The sequence below is a fragment of the Talpa occidentalis genome, unplaced genomic scaffold, assembly GCF_014898055.3.
Source record: "Talpa occidentalis isolate TD23 unplaced genomic scaffold, MPIMG_talOcc4v2.1 talOcc4.7, whole genome shotgun sequence".
NCBI classification, from domain to species: Eukaryota; Metazoa; Chordata; class Mammalia; order Eulipotyphla; family Talpidae; genus Talpa; species Talpa occidentalis.
The window spans coordinates 110,133,409-110,149,606 of NW_023605083.1; the positions used below are offsets into that span (position 1 = coordinate 110,133,409).

At 49.6% G+C, this 16,198-nt stretch overlaps 1 protein-coding gene across 4 annotated transcripts in view; it reads right to left on the bottom strand.

Annotated features, from left to right (window-relative positions):
• The window catches only part of MSI2 (musashi RNA binding protein 2), a 468,006-nt gene that overhangs the window by 4,959 nt on the left and 446,849 nt on the right, over positions 1 to 16,198 (bottom strand). The gene's annotated exons all lie outside the window — the stretch shown is intronic.

Genomic DNA, 16,198 nt, shown 5'->3' on the forward strand with positions numbered 1-16,198 from the left:
TTGAGACAGCATTCACATCCCATGCAAACTACAAAGGAACTAGTTTTAGACTACACATTGTGTTAATATTGATATTAAAACGTGACAGGAAACAAAGCAATTTGTGTCCAGGAAAAAAAAAAATCTTTGGGGAGGGGATTTTTTTTTTTTTTTTTTGGTTTGGTTCATTTTTTTTGTTTTTGGATCCATTAAATGACAAATTTGTTTTTGTTTTTTTTTTTAAAGACAAAAAAAAGATCTCCATTCTCCAGCCTCCCCCCGACCCCAACCACTTCCCTCTCCCCACTGGCTACTCCCTCCCTCCCCACCCCTCCCGTTTTACATCCCTGCATGGAAGTCGTCAATACTGAACGTGGCCGTGGTCGGAGGATGGGATATGTCATGAAAATCTGGGCATCTTAACAGAACCGTAATGATGGTGGCAGAGTTTCCCTTTTGGGGTGGAGAGCAGGGGATGGAGGGAGGGGATGGGGTGGGGATGGCGAATCTGGAGACAGGGGCGGGCCAAAGCCGGTGAAAGCCAATGAGTCTAGAGGATACCCACACACTCACCTCCTGCAGTGGAAGGAAAGGGGGGGTTTAAACTTTTTTTCCTTTTGTTTTTTTTTTAAAAAAAAGACAAAGAAGTATGAATGCAGAGCATACTCGCTGAACCGACTTACAGGTAAGCAAAGATCCTGCAATGCCTGCTTTCTGTTAGTTTTCCTCTCATAGAAACTCCAGACTGAGAAAAAGAACTAGGAATGCACCTTTGCTACAGAGATGGGACTTCGCACCCAGTGATCCTGACAACACTGGGGGGAGGGGCAGTGGGAGGAGATACTTGGGTCCCCTCCCTCAACCTCCCCCCAAGTCAATCGTACCTCCCCACCATGATGCCACCCTCTCTCAACCAGTTAATTTTGTCTCATCTTTGTTTCCCCTTAGTAGCTTTAACTTTTTCTTTTCCAAAATGGAAATAACACATTTAATTGTAAAAGTTAGTTCTCATTGATTAGCCTACAGCTAATCCATCTCCCAAAAGCAGACAATCTGTGCCCCATACATTTCCTGCTCCTTGCCATGATTTTCTTCACACAATCTCTGCTTCCCTTTGCTTTTCCCTTTCAGCTCCCTCCTGACCAGCTGCCTTCAATGGCAGAAGGAGAAAACATCTGTGCCCCTCTACTAGCCACGGTCTTGTCTCAGGGGCCCGAGGTTGGGGCCTCCCACTTCTGCTGAGGCTGGAAGATTTCCACCCACTCGTAATAGGGATGGGAAGAGCGTGATGCACCTAAGCTAGGCTGAGAGAAGGCCGTGAAAGGGGTGGTGAAGATACAAAGGAGACCAAAGCAAGCTGGGCCTGGCTCCTGACTGGGCCCACAAAAGGAAACTTCCATCTCGGGATGCCCTCTGGGGCAGGAGGCCCCAGGGTGAGGCCCCTTAAGGCATTCGCTGAGAAATCGGTAAAGTGACCTATGGAAAGAGCCAGTTAAGGAGAAAAAAAAGCATTACAGAGGCTTAGAGTAAGTGAAAGGCTGATCTGGGAATGCACTGGCAGACAAAGGGGACTGGGATTTTTGAATACAGAAGATTAAATTGCAGATAACATTTGGCCCGTCTCACTCCTGGAGACAAATATCAAGCTGAGATATTCAAAAGGCAGTATTATCGAGGCCTAACACGTTCTTCCTCTGGGCCAGGAGAAAACAGAAAAACAGTGGACTCCTGGTTCACCCAGGCAGCTGACTCCCCGCTCTACAGAGTAACTAACAAAGTAACTTGGCTCTTCTGTTTCAGGGTAACAGAATGGGCAGTTGTAGACAGAAGACAGACCTTGTTGGCTTCTTCTCCTCTGGCCAGATGAGGATTCCAGAAGCTGGTAGTCAGCCCGACCCATTGAGGGGCTGCCGAAAAGGAAGTTTGGGTCTTGGAGAGAGCCACCCAGAGACTCGTCCAAAGACATGATGCCGCAGGCCCACCAAAGGATGCTGTCCAGAGCGCACCCCTTTGGAGACTTAGAAGACAAAGGGACTGGTGATATTTGCCCCAACCCCAGCTGCCTCCCCCATTCCTGTGTGCCCAGGGGGCCTGGAGCTTAAGAGCTGGCCTGTAGGGAATTTCATAATAAGCTGCTGTCTTGTGCTTATAGTGCCCCTCCCTGCCGAGATCACACTGAAATCACTGTGAAGGCTCTGTATTAAAATGCAGCTTTAAAGCTCCAAGTCTTGTATTATTACACACTTGTACCTTACAATGCCCAAGTCCTAGCTCAAAGTCACCTTGCAAATATCTCCCCTCCCCCCAACCAGGGGCGAAAGATCAGAGCGCAGGTCCCCGCCAGAGGGCGCAGTCTGCGGCAACGGAACCCAAGTCCTGGGTTGTTCCCCTTTCTCAAGGCTTCTGTTCAAGGACTGGGAGCATATAGCTGGTCTGTGTTCAACAGTCAATCATTCCCTCCTTCCCTCCCCGTGGATAGAGCACCGGCACTCCAGAAAGCAAGTTAAAGTCCCCGAACAAGCCATCTGGAAACCCATGCATCTCTGGGAAGACCCGCAGCCAGCAAAAAGTGCTGCTGTGTAAGCAAGGACCAGGAACGCCGCTTTGCACGTAAACATGTCTAACAGTGTAAAGGCACTGGGGACAGAGTTATTTTCTTTCAGAAAGCTTATACTGAACATTGGAGGGTTATACACTACAGAGAATCATTTGAGGAGCCCCCTCGCCCTCTAATCTGTGACCTCAAAAGGAAAGGAGGTAAGGAGTGGGGTGGGTGAGGATAAAGCATGACGTTGCTTCCCTGGTTTGAGGGTGCTTCATGTACAAGTCACCCTCCAGTCAATTCTCAATGATGGGCCTTGATGGAGGGCACTTTCCTCCAGGCACCAAAGCTCATTTCCAGGGGTCAGGTCAGGTCCCACGTGCCAGCATCGGGTCAGGAAGAGGGGACGGGCTATCACTTGTCATGGACAAAAGCCCCTTGTCTACTGCTGAGCTGTGTGTGCACACGTAGGGAGCGAGGGGTCTTACTACATGTTGCTAAATAAACAGTGCTGAGGTTTAGACACTGAACATTGTGATTCCTGTCCCAGAAAAATCACAGAATCTTGCAAACACCTTGACATTCTTGCAGCAGAACCTAGAGTAAGCAGCCAGCCCTGTACCAGGTTGGCAGTTTGGGGACTCACTGTGAGGAGTGGGGTCACTTCTCTATCAGCTGCTCTGGGCAGCACCCAGAGCATTTTAATCTTGGGCGGGTTCTTCTTTATTCCTCACCACCGCCCCCAGCATCCTCTGGGTTTTCTGAGTACAGGTAGCAGGTATCCTCAGGGCAGCTCTGACATGGCGGGAAGAAGCACTGGACTTGGAGTCAGAAGACCTGAGTGTGACCCTGGTCCTGACTGACCTTAAGCAGTGTGCTTAGGTATAAGCCCGTTCCCTGGAGGGATGCCACCCCTCCCTCCCCCAGAGTCCTCCTCTGAAACATGAATGCCTTGGGCCTTAGTCTCTCAGTGGACCTCAGTGAGAGAAAAACAGAAGCACCCTGAACTTGTCACATTTAAAATGAATGCACCGATTGTTGAAATAGTTGTGTATGCAGAACTCTATAAGGCAGGCATTTGCAGATTTAGGAAAATAGGATAGAGGAAAGCACAATTCACTTCCCCCCTCCCCATGCAAATCAGAAGGCCATTTACAATAGGATCAAATTCATCCACCTGGTACATTTAATCATCTTGAATTAAGGATTCCAGGAAACGAGGAGCATGAAAATTCATTGAGGCCAGCAATGATGGGGGAATTTTGCCTTGGATAAAAGGAGGAACTTCCTGTCCATCAAGGAAAGCCCCACCTAGATGACTGGCCTACGGTCAGTCTATGAAGGGAAGGAAGTCAAGATATGTCCATCTGATCATTGAATGATGTCATTGGACCTGAGACAGAAAGCTAGAGTCCAGGACTACGGGGAGGGGCACCCCTAGAAGGCACCTCTGGCTCTGAAGACCAAAAGTTGGATTATTACTGATCCAGAGAGAGAAACTGTTTGCAAAGTCCCTGCCAGAGGCACTCAGCCCACGTAGCTGGGATGAGCCAGGGCCCCTCCAGTGCCAGCAATGGACCAGGGCCTGGCTTAGTGGGTCTCATGTTTCCCCCAAGGGCAGGGCCAGCCTTCAAGACAATTTAAATCATGAGCTTTCTCGAATTATCTGTGGCTTTCAGATTTAGTCTCAGGCAGGAGGCCCTGGTGGCCCCCGGCCCATCTCTGGGAGAGAGCCTCTCCCCTGGACCCCCCCCTCCCCACGTGTTGCTCTGGGGGAGACAAACAAAATGGTGGCCCGTCCTCACCAAGTCCCATTCAAAATTCATCACACCGTGCATTTCAGCTCCCGACAGAAGGGAGTTTAGGCTCGCTGGTGTCATGGCCTGCATTCTCCAACCCCAGCCCCAACACAATAGAGGATGGAGGGCTAAGCCTGGATGGTATTCTTTATGGGCAGGGTTGTGTTAATTCATCACACTGAATTTTAGAGTTTTTAGTTTGTTTTAGAGAAACGAAAGAAACTGACTGAAAAAGGAATGAGTAGACAGGCTGGGCGCGCTCAGGGTGCTCGCGGGACCCTCTGTTCCCAGTCAGACAGCACGTTCTCCATTAGACCCACTGGCTGTCCTCAGAGAAGCACACGCTCACTGGTGTGGGCCCTCCCGACAGTCAGCCACTCCTTGCTCGGGGACTCTGAAGAGCTGGGTAGCCAAAGGCCTTCCTGAGAACAGAGTCAGGGGGCCCCAACCTGCAATCACATTCTGTGACCTCTGACGGTAGTGCCGGTATAAATTAATGCAGATGGTCAAGTGGGGGAAAGTCAGCATGAAGAGATAAACATGTTCCTGAATCAGAAGGAGAAACCTTCAGCTGTGAATGTTTATGGCCAATTTGGAGCAGAGCAAGTGGGGTTACGCTCCCGAAGTCTGCCAGGCCAGCTATGTCCCTGAGGCCCTCGGCTCACACTTTTCTTCTACAGCTTACTTGGCCTGAAAGAGCGGGGAGAGAGGGGGCCAGTAATGACATCCAACCTGGGAAAACTGTATGACACATTAAATTAAAATTAGTTCAGGAACCCAGATGCAGGGACATTCAATTTTATATACTTCAAAAAAAAAAAATCTGCTGAGATTCAGGTGTAGTGGACAAGCAGACATCCCAGGCCGGGCAGGTAGGCCAGGGGGGCTGGAAGGCTGGGAGGCAGGCAGGCAGCTGAGCCTCTGTAGGGTAAGGAAAAAGTGTCAGGCTTTTCTGCCCTCCTGCCATCAGGATAGATGACGGAACCCTGCGGTCCTGAATGCATGCCTGATGGCGGGCACCTGGAGTAGGGTGTGGGCATAGGTAGATGGGATTCACCTGGGCTAAGACTGGGCTTTTAAGGGCGGTGTCATGGGGATGCCAGCAGAAGCCGAGAGAGAAGCTGAGAGAGAAGCCGAGAAGGCCGGAGAGCCCAGAAAGAGTGAAGACTTGCTGGGGGCTGGGAGGCCTGCCAGCCTCCCGGCCCCCCAGCACCCCTGCCTGCCATGTATCCGGTAAATCCCAATAAAAGCCTGCAAAAGCCACTGAGGGCTCCAGGACTCTCTTTCCTCTTTTACCCCAGTCTGCTGGATCAGGAAAACTTGCCCTGTGTCATTCCTGCCCCTACAGCCTCTCAGCACCGCCCCCCAAATTTTACACTCTTTCTCTGGCGTTCTCAGTTTCGGGTTGTATCGTGGTCTCACCCCAGCGTGGTCCCCCCTTCATAGTCCCATCTCGGAGTGACACCACCCTTTTATCCCTGGCCTCCGGCCCAGGTGCCTGCATTTACACATGCGCATGCCCATGCTCTCTGGGGCCAGGTATCCACAACTACAGGTGCGCGGGCCCACACCCCTCAGCCCTGGGCATCCATACTAGTGGCACAAAGACACCTGATTTTTAACTTCATTTACCCTCCGTCAGGCTATTTCAGAGGAAAGGACACTTTAAAGCAGGAAGAATTAGAGCAATGTAATGGCATTTCTTTTTCACTCTCTCTGTGATTAACAAACTTACTACTGAGAAGTACAAACTCAACCTGGTGTTAGCAAGTCTGGACATAGCTCCGGGCCCAGTTCCTCTGAAATACCGCCCGGGCCACGTGGCGTGTTTTGCTCCTCCGCTGGCCTGATGGGGAAGTTGGTGTTCACACACAGACACACGGGTGCCAGTTGCAGAGATCACAGTCCTCTAAGCCTGAAATTTCCACTTGTTTTCTCAAAACCAGAGGTGCTGATGTCTGCCAGTTAATGTTGGCACATTTTAGCAGGGAATGGGTGGGTGGTGGCTCCTATGACTTGGGACTGATTATTTTGTAGAATGGTCTAAGTTTCTGGTCAAATCATACTCCCCCTAAAGAGAGAACTTGGCTACTGGCTGGTTCTAAACCTCTCTGGTCATGTGTTCATGGTGGACCTGGGGATCCATGCCATCCCACCCTCAGATCAGCGCAAGGAGAAAACCCCGACACCCAGAACAGACCCTCCCGGACAGCGGTATGGTCGGGACTCTACACATGTGTCAACAGTAAACAGCTCCTTCTTTTTCCATCTTGATGCTCTTTTACGATGGCCTTGGTTTGGGTCTGTGGGTGTGTCTCCTCCTCACAAGGACCAGATGGGGTGAGCTGGGAGGTGGGAGAGGGGAGGAGGGTAGCTAATGGTTGATGGCCATCAGCTCACGGTGTGAATCCTGGGGATGGAGCAGCCTTGAGTGGCCTCAGCTGGTGGTCAAAAAAAAATCAGGTTTTTGACCTGAGGGCAAACAAGAATTTTCTGGCGCCACAGTCAGGTTCCTGTTTCTCCCAGACTTCAAGGGTCCTGAGGGATTGACCTTATTTGCTTATTTCTACGGAAGGAAAGATCAAGAAGGGCCCCAGGAAAGGCAAGCCACAGTGTGAATCCCTGGGGCATCATGAAACACCTGGCTGCCCAGGCAAGGGTGCTGCTCTGCTGGTGAGAGCTGTCTGCCAGGCCGCAACTGCTTCCCTAATGCAGGGGCCGCCACAGCAGAAGATGAAGAGGAAATCAACCCAGGGGACAGATGTTTACGGTCTGGCTGAAACAGGTGATGTTTCAGTACTCCTTTCCCTAAATTAACCTCTTTCAGACTCCAGGCCCACACAGGTGAGAACTTGCAAGGGCAGGAGAAAGGAGATCCAGCAGAAACTACCAGCACCCTGAGATGCTACGTAAGGACAGGGAGAGTGGGGTCTGGGAGTGACTCCCCCTTTCTCTTGAACCTGTGGCTTCGTTGCTACAGGTGTTTGTTTCCTAGTTTAATCCCGAGACCACCCCCGCTTTGTTTTGATCTGGCAACTGACATTGTCCCAGAGGTGTATCCATCTGTCTTTCCAACCAAGAGATCAGGCTGGCTTTCCCCCTTGTATATCCAGTCACCCTCTCGTGCTGCTGCGTGTGTTCACCGAATCCCAGCCTGATCCCCGCTGCCCCCCGCCCCCCACGAGAGTCAGGTCCCTGCTTGTAACTTGGGCCTCCCCTGTGCTGTGTGCTGTGACAGAGGACAGCGCTGTGAACCCCACGGCCAGGTCTACAGAGCTGCAGTCATCTCAGTCACTGTAAACTTTGTCAGATTTAGATAACCTCTGTCTGATGACAGTGGGGCGGGGGCAGTCTCACACCAGTGGGGACCAAACAGAGTCTGGAAACAGGAGTTCTAGAAGCTTCTGGAGGTGTTAGGCTAGAAAAGAGAACTAGTATTTGTTGAATACCTACTGTGGGTAGCTGCATTAGTAGGTATATAATACCACCTATTTCATGCTCCTAACAATTTGTAAGAGTGACTTTATTACCCCTGGTTAAGATGGGAGATGTGAGGGTTGGAGCAGTGAGGAAATAACCCAACATCATACCATGCCTCAGAAGGCGCTGACCCTGCCTCTAACCTGGACATCCTGGGAGCCCCCAACTTCTGTTTAATCATAGTTAGACACTGTTTATTTGGATTTCTCTTTACCTAAGAAAGGATGCAAATTCAAAGACAGGGAACTCTCCATTCCTGGAGTGGTAGCTCCCAAGGGCATGGACCTTGCTACCCTTTCTAAACTGGAGCTCCCTGGGGCTAGAGGTATTTCCCCCATTAGATTGGGGCTCCCTGAGGTTGGACCATGTGTATCCCTTGAGATAAGTGACTTTGACCCCAAGGACCAGACCATCCTCCTCTCTGCTAAGTCCCTGAGAACAAGGCTGGTCACAAAGCAGGTGTGCCATAGTGCTGGGATCAGGGTGAGGTGTAGGGGGCACTTGCAGCGAGAAAGGGAGCCAAGGAAGCCCTCCAGAAAGTGCAACTAGAGGTTTAGTTCTCAGCCTGACAGACCACTTCGTTCTGCTGAGGGTGGTCCTATGGGGAGCTGGAATGTCTCAGCCCATCAGTATTTACTGTCCAATCACATTTAATGGAAATTCAGTGCCCAGGGCTCTAGTAGCCAGGGGTACAGTCGGGAGGATGCCCAAGGGGCAGCCCCTTGAAGGCCTGCACAAAAGGCTTTTCACTTGTACAGCCTGTCTTTAATGATTATAAAGGCACAGGAGTTTAATCCATTTTTGATGTAAGCACTAATAGCTCTGTGTCCTTGAAGTTCAAAGCGGGCGCATACATGTCACTAATTAGCCAAGCACAGAGCCATTCAGCTCCCGCTCATGTTTCTAATTAGGTCTTTAATAACAAACAAACTCCGACCTTACCAAAAGGCCCCCATTCGTCAGACAGTCAAGGAGAGCTGACTGTTTACTGCTGCTCTGGGCGGCTGGTTCTGAGGACACACGCTTAATCTCAGCCAGGGCAGGCCTGTTCTCAAGGTGGGGGGAGACTCATCTACGAGGACAAAGACCCCTTCAGCCCCTGGCCCTGGAGGGGTGGACTTATGGGCCTTGTTTTGGGAGGGGGACGACTAGCAGTGGCAGGAGAGCCCTGAACTGCAAGACTGTAGGATAAAGATCCTTGGCCTCTTGCTGTACATTCAGCTCTCCTTACGTTAGAGAAGGCTGCGACAAGCTGCCTGGAGTGGTATTATTTCTCCATTTCTGAGGTAGGAATGTTGATGACAACAAAGTCACAGAGAGTGTGAGATGCTACATCTGGTAAGAAGCTGGTGGTACTTGAGTTCACAGTCACACATTAGACTTGCCTGGGGAGCATTAACTTCTACTGAGGTCTGGGGCCTGCCTGGTAGATTTTGATTTGATGGGTCTGCAGTGCGTGGCCTGACACTAGAAATTTTTAAAAATCCCCAGGTGATTCTATCATGCCACAAAGTTCCAGAACCATTGCACTGGCCTCAGACTTAGGGCTGGTCTGTGAATCAACAGCAACTATGCACAGGCCTGCCTTTATCAATGGCTACCAACCAGAGAACCAAATTCAACTCTACCGGAGGATGGAAAGCTGACTATAGGTTTTTTGAAACGATGCTCAATTCTGTAATTATTTCTGTCCCTCTCACTTCCTTCATGCATTTTAAAAATGCCTGTCTGTTTTCCAGTGACAGTCTACCAAGTTGCATCATGACTTAGAAGCCCCTGGCTTTCTCTTCAGTCACTTACCTCAGATCTTAAGTCATGGTAACTACCACCTCTTTTACACGCAAGGACAAGGGGTAGTGAGCTTTGGAAGCAGCAGTAATACTTAGCAGAATGGTCCCCCAGATCTCTCTAGTCTGAAATCTTTTGCCCCCAAATCACCCAGTCTGTAGGTGCCAAAACCAGACTGAAATCAATATTCCTTCCATACCCTTATAGTGCCACCCCCCTCCCACCCAGCTGCTTATCCTTATCTGATTAATCCCTAGGAGGGAAAGGGACATGAGGGAAGCCTTGTCTCAAAGGCCAGGGCACTGAAGTGGAGGGGTAACTCCAAGTAACCCTCCAGCCAGTCCTTCCCAAGCTGGATTTTTCCTTCAAGTTAGGCAAGAGGGGACACACTGAAATTGCCGGGTCTACCGGAGAAGAAGGTCTAAAGACTATTTTATGCACCTGGAACTGCAAAGTCTAGGTCCCAAAAAGTCAAACAAGGGGCCAAGGAGCTATTACAGAACCGAATGAGGGGCTTTCTCCAGCAGCGGGCCCATGGATTCTGTTTTTTGCTGATATGTTTCTGGTCATTTCTCTGGAGGTTGGGTGGACACTGCCAGAGCCTATGTTGTGATGAGCCAGTCTTCTTCCGCCCAAGGGCTGGAAAACCAGGTACTGTCAGGAAAAACTTCCAGAAAGAGTGGCCAAACGGGTTGGGCCGCCGGTACCTCCCACAGTGGGCTCTACCACAGACATACAGGTTTGCATTAATTGTTTACCGCAGACCTGGACAGACCATTTTATTAATATTAATAAGTAACCAGGAACAAAGGCTCTTTTATTTTTAGCTTTCTCTAATTGCGTAGTAATTACTCATCTACAAAACAAATGAGCCCCTGCTCGCGGTTGCCATGGTACCGGGAGCCCAGCCTCCGTGAAGGCTGATTGGTTGAAGAGCCCCTGGCTCCAGCCTCTGCTCCTGCCCCTCCTTAGCCATTGGCCCAAGGCACAGCCCCAGCAACCAGATGGCCAATCCCCAACCAGTCCTGCGACGGGGCTGGGCTTCCCGGCGACCTTCCAGATAAGTCCTCACAGCTCACCGGAAGGACTGTTGACTCATCTCTACAGAGAACGTGTATCTTACCAAAGAGGCCCCCCCTGGCTTCATTGCCTAGTGTCTTTTGAGCAGTGGCTAACTTCCTGAAGTCTTGTTTGAGCTAAAGGCTCTTCAAATAATTACCTTCAGGATGGCTCCCTCTAACCCCCTCCAGCTTCCTCTGCGCCCCTGTTGTCTGACTTTGGTCTGAAAGGATTCAGAGACCAGAAACCAAACCAGAAATGTCAACCAAAGCCAGACAGTACCGTGTTGTTCAGTCTGCAACAGCAGAAGCAGGTGCAAAAATAAATACATATAATGCCTCCAGAGGCCTCGTGCAAGTGACTTTAAGCTATCTCTTCCTGCAGGGATATGGAGAATGGAGTTGATGGCAGCTGTGGTTTCGGGGTTATATTTAAAAGGGCATGTATTATAGATGCAGAGCTTTGCCCAGGCATTTCAGGGCTGGATGATGAAGCATCCGTTGATGGTGATTGAAAGCACAGATCAGATGAGACAGACCTGGATTCAAATCTGCTCTCTGTCACCTCAGGCAGCCATCTAAGCCACAGTTTTATACTCTTTAAAATGGGAATGGGTGTGCTCATGTCACAGGCTTGTGAAAATTAAATGGGACAAGGTGGGCTGGTTTAGCAAAGTACTTGGTTCAGTCATAATACATGTGAGATACTATTAACATTTTTATTATTGTATTAAATCGGGGGCTGGGAAGTGTCTGTAGCATTCGATTGATTACTTGCAAGATCTCCTTCCTCTTAGGACCGCCCAGGTGGGTGCGAATTTTTAAATGCTGGCTGGAAGATCCATGCCCTAGAGTGGATTTCAACATTGCACGCTCATCCTCAGAGGTCTAATTCCAACAGCCAACCACAGCTATTTGAAAGCATTATTTGCCCACCTCTTGTTCTGCAGGATCTCAAGCTGGGAAGGGGGAAATCTTTTTATTATATAAATAAATATTAATAAACCCCCAAGAACAAAGGGCCCCTTTATTTTCTGCTTTCTCTAATTGCACAGTAATTACTCATCTATACAAGAATGAAGCTGACTGTGCCTAAAAAGAGAACTAAAGGTTTATATTGCTGGGGGAGGTGAGTGCCACCCTGAGAAACAAGCCTTCCAAGGGCTCAAAGCCCCTTCTTTTATTCAGAACTCACCAATGAGCAAGAGGACTGGGGACAAAGTGCAGCCAAGGAGGTAGAGCAAAGGAGGGGGCATACCAGGTAGGGTTAATCAGCTGTGGCTCTGGTTGTTTGAACCAGATTTAACAAGGAAACAAAAACAGGGGAGGAAGGGACGGGCAGAAGGGTAGGGCAGTGGCTGCCATGAGGGCACAGGAGTAGGAACCAACAACCTTAAGCAGGGAATGAATAATTTGTTGGCAGAAGCAAAGGAGAGTCACAGGAAACTAAGGCAGCGCCCCAGCAATGGAATGTCCTCTCATGGCTGCCTTCTGGCTGCTCTGCTCTTCTCCCTTTGCTCTAGGTCACAAACCCAGGCCCAGGTATTAGGGGTCAGGCTGTGCTTTGTGGGGCACCTGCCATGTTGATCTCCCATAGCTAGTTCTATCCTTACCGAGCCCCACTGTCATAAAAGTTATGAACCCTTCTCTCCTACCAACATGATTATATTAATCTGCCTTCCGAGAGCTCCCAGAATCTAGTCTGTCTCTACCTATTTCAGACTCTACCCCCACTGCCCAGTAGAGAGCTTCCCACTGTCTCTTCACCATTGACCTGTCCATCCCATTGTTATCCCTTTCTCCAAATTCTCTCATCTGACATGAACTTCTGAATCCCAGTCCAAGTCCTTCAAGGCCCACTTCAAGTCTCGCCTCCTGTCTGAGCTTCCCTGCCTGCTGGGTACTCTCTGACTATGCAGGAATCTAGACTTATTAAAGATTGACTGTGTGCTGTGTCTTCCCCATAAGATCTAGAGCTCGTTGAGGGCAAGCTCCATGCCCTGGCATTCTGTATCCCACCCAGAATGTGATATTAATCAACTAATGGGTTAGAGCAAAAGTCTACAGCATCTCTCATTGGGCAGCTGTATTGGAACATTTATGGACTGTATACAATGTTCATGAATTATTTGTCACTCGTCTTACGACCTTCAGTCCCATGTCTCAAATCACCCTGGACATTGTAGTCAAGGATTATCTGACATACAAATCTGATGTCATGTTCTGGTTTTAGGCCTCTCTGAGGTGCCAGGCCCCAATGTGAATCCAGGCCCCTTAGCATGGCACCGACAGTCCCCTCTGACTCTAGCTCTGCCCAGATTTCTAGCTTTATCTGCTATTGCACCTCCCTTTCTACTTCCCATTTTATTCTTCAGCCAGAGAAAGCCCATTTGCAAGGCTTCAGATTTATTGTACTGTCTGTTCTGGGCTCTGGTGGCTCTGCTAATGCTGTCCCACCTGGTGAATTTCCACGTGTCCCTTGAAAGTAGAAACACTCAGTCCCCTGTGAAACCTTCTCTGACTTCCCAGACAAAGCTGATCACTTTCTCCTCTGTTCCTTCTGTTACTGGGCTTATGGAATCATACTGGGAGGACCTGTTAGTCTCCACACCAGTCATGGGTCTCACAACTGGCCTCAGTCAAGCAATATAGAATCTGATCTTTTGCTAGAAATCTGGACCATTTGATCCCCCCTCCTTCTAGACAAGAAACTGTTACAGCCACTTTGCCACTCCAGGAAACCAACATAAAGACAATATTGAAATGAGATGGAGGGCAAAGCCAGAGAATTGCAAAGAGGCCTGAATGTCTCTTTGCTTCTTTAGGAAGCATCTAAGACATCAGCCAATAAATCCCTTGTCGTTAACCATGCTGAGATGGTTTTCCGATATAACCAAAAGCACCTTGATTCAAGACCTAGGACAGTGCCTGCCACATATAATAATTGTTGATAAACCATAAACATCTGCTGAATTAAACTCCATGGCAGCTGTGTCCTGATCCCAGTTCTGAAATATGTCTGAAAGATCAGTCTGTGAGGTCTCAGGCTGGGCCAGAGTCCTCGGCTGACACAGCGCTGGCAGCAACAGCCTCTCCTGGCACATCCCCTACTCGTGTGTGCAGAGCGCCTGGCCGCAGGCAAGTCCTCCCGAAACAAATATGGCTACTTCACAAGGCTATTTGAAAGAAACCTGGGTTCAAGTCCATGGTTCTTCACCCTGGACCAAAGCCTTGCTTCCCAGATAACCAACTGTGTGACTTTGGATAAGTCACATTCTGCAGTCCAGTTTTATCATAAAAACAGACATATAAAACCAGGCCTCCCTGCCTGTCTTTTGGGGTAGATGTGATAATAGCCATGACAGTCTAAGCTCTATGCAACTATGACATACTCAGAGATGTGCTCCTCTGGTGGCTCTCACCAATGTGTGGCTACTCCTATTTTCAGAGCCCCTCAGACCCTGCAATGTTCCCACCAGCCCAGGGTGCAAGAACAGGGTCCCTCTGCCTTTCTCTGTCACGTGCTATGCATTCTTGACATAGTCCATGGGCACCAGCACACTTTCTCCACCCCTCTTTCTGAAAGCACCCCCTCCTGAGCCAGCCTGAGAGTGAGGGCCAACCAGCTCAGGGGGCAGCCACGGATGTGTCATCCACTGAAAATCATTCCACTGATTTAAAAGACCATTAACATTCCCCCGCTCCATTCACTTTAGGATTAACTCATACTTAGGTCTGGGCTTCCAGGCTAGTCACTAATTGCACTAGAGTTGATTTATCAAGTGCATGGTATTTCTATTACAAAATTATTGATTAGAGCTGATGTATTTTATCCTCAACAGGGTTGGTCTGAAAGCCCTTGGAAAATGAATGAAGCTGAGGTCAGCGGCGGGCAACTCTGCACATTATTATAAATTCACTGGAGTTACTGAAATCCAATGCTGGACTCTTTATGGTACAAGGCCTGCCTTTCCCAGAAATGAAAATTTTAATGACAAACTGAGAAACAAGGTACCATCCCCAGGACACAAGGCAGTGGACGGACAGAGATGCGTTTGGGTGAGTCTGGCTGGCTGCTGCAGCTGGTGCTCACAGGTCAGACTTGCTCTCCCCCTGGGCTACTATGCTGGCCTATTCCATAGCCACAGCTGGGGCCCCACCCCAATGAGTGGGTGTCCCCCGACCCTACCCATAGATGTGATCTGGGGACGCTTGCCGCTAGCCCAAGGGAAGCTGGGTGGGAAAGTAGAGATGGCTGCAGGTCCTGCCGAGGAAGGTGCAGGAAAAGCCATCTTCAGAAAGGAGGCTGCAAATCGATCCATTTTCCTTTCACTAAAGAAGCGGACTGTGCCAGCAGCAATGCACTTTGGGAAAGGGCTTTCAGGAGAAGAGAACAGGATCCTCAGGCCTCTGAAGGCAAGAAGTGTTACTTGTCTTTATGTCCCTTGATACCGGGCACAAAGCAACCTCCAATGAATGGTTACTGCCGGCAACACTTGAGAACCCGGCTTATGCCCCAGCTGATGCCAAGAGTTCCTGGGTCCCTCTAGAAGGTGGAGGAGCATGCGGGGGACAGTCTTTGATGTCCCCAGCTCCTCACACACAGAAGGCAAAGGGGGTGATTGGGAAGGCGGAATTTCCTCTCCAAAACATTTTCTTTCATGGTTCAAGTTAAACTGTTTATTCTGTCCTCAACCTGAATTTTACTCTTGCTCATTTTACTTACTGGAACCAAAACTTTTAGGGTGTCCAGTCACAGGGCAGCACACACATTTTCCCAGTGGAGCCAGACCAGGATTTAGGTCCATGGGGGCAGGAGTGTTGCTGCTCCTGTTGCCTTCTGTCCTCACCTTTTTCTCCTAATCCCCAGCCCGGATCAATCTGCAGCTTCAGCAGCCCCGGACCCTGATAGTTCCCACCATCTCCCTCTACCCCTACCCTGTGAAGGCCAAGCCGAATGACAGCTCTTCCTGGATCTTGGTGGTGTCATTCTGTCTGGTGGCTGACAGGCTGAGCTCACATTCAATCCTTGTTCACTCAACTGCTACCTCTCCACGGAGCTGGCACTTTGCTCTGACACTTAGTATGCTTTTGAGGACTTCACAGATTGTGACTTTCTGGGCTTCTGTCTCCCATCACAAATAACTTGCTCCCTTAAGGTTCCGATCCCACCTGTGACCTCCTGCAGTATTGAATCAGCACCACCAACCAGCCTGACTTAAAGAGCAGGTCCTGGCAGCTCTCACCTTCAACTTGTAAAGATGAGAGATACCTGCAAAAGTTCTAAGACATCTGGCACCTGCTTATGGCTTGTCACCACACATGTAGGGGAGACAGCATGTCCAAAGTAGACTGACTGCATAAGCCACTGACCCGAGGGCTGTAGGACTGGAAATCTTCCTGGGGAGATGGAGGAAAACTGTGGCTTCCTCTTTGGATATTGCAGAACCACCTCCTCTCCCCATGGAGTCAGGCTAACTTAGCATGGAGAAGCTAAGAATGCCACCACCCTCTTCCCACCTGCCCATACTTGCTTAGAGAGCGCATCTAAA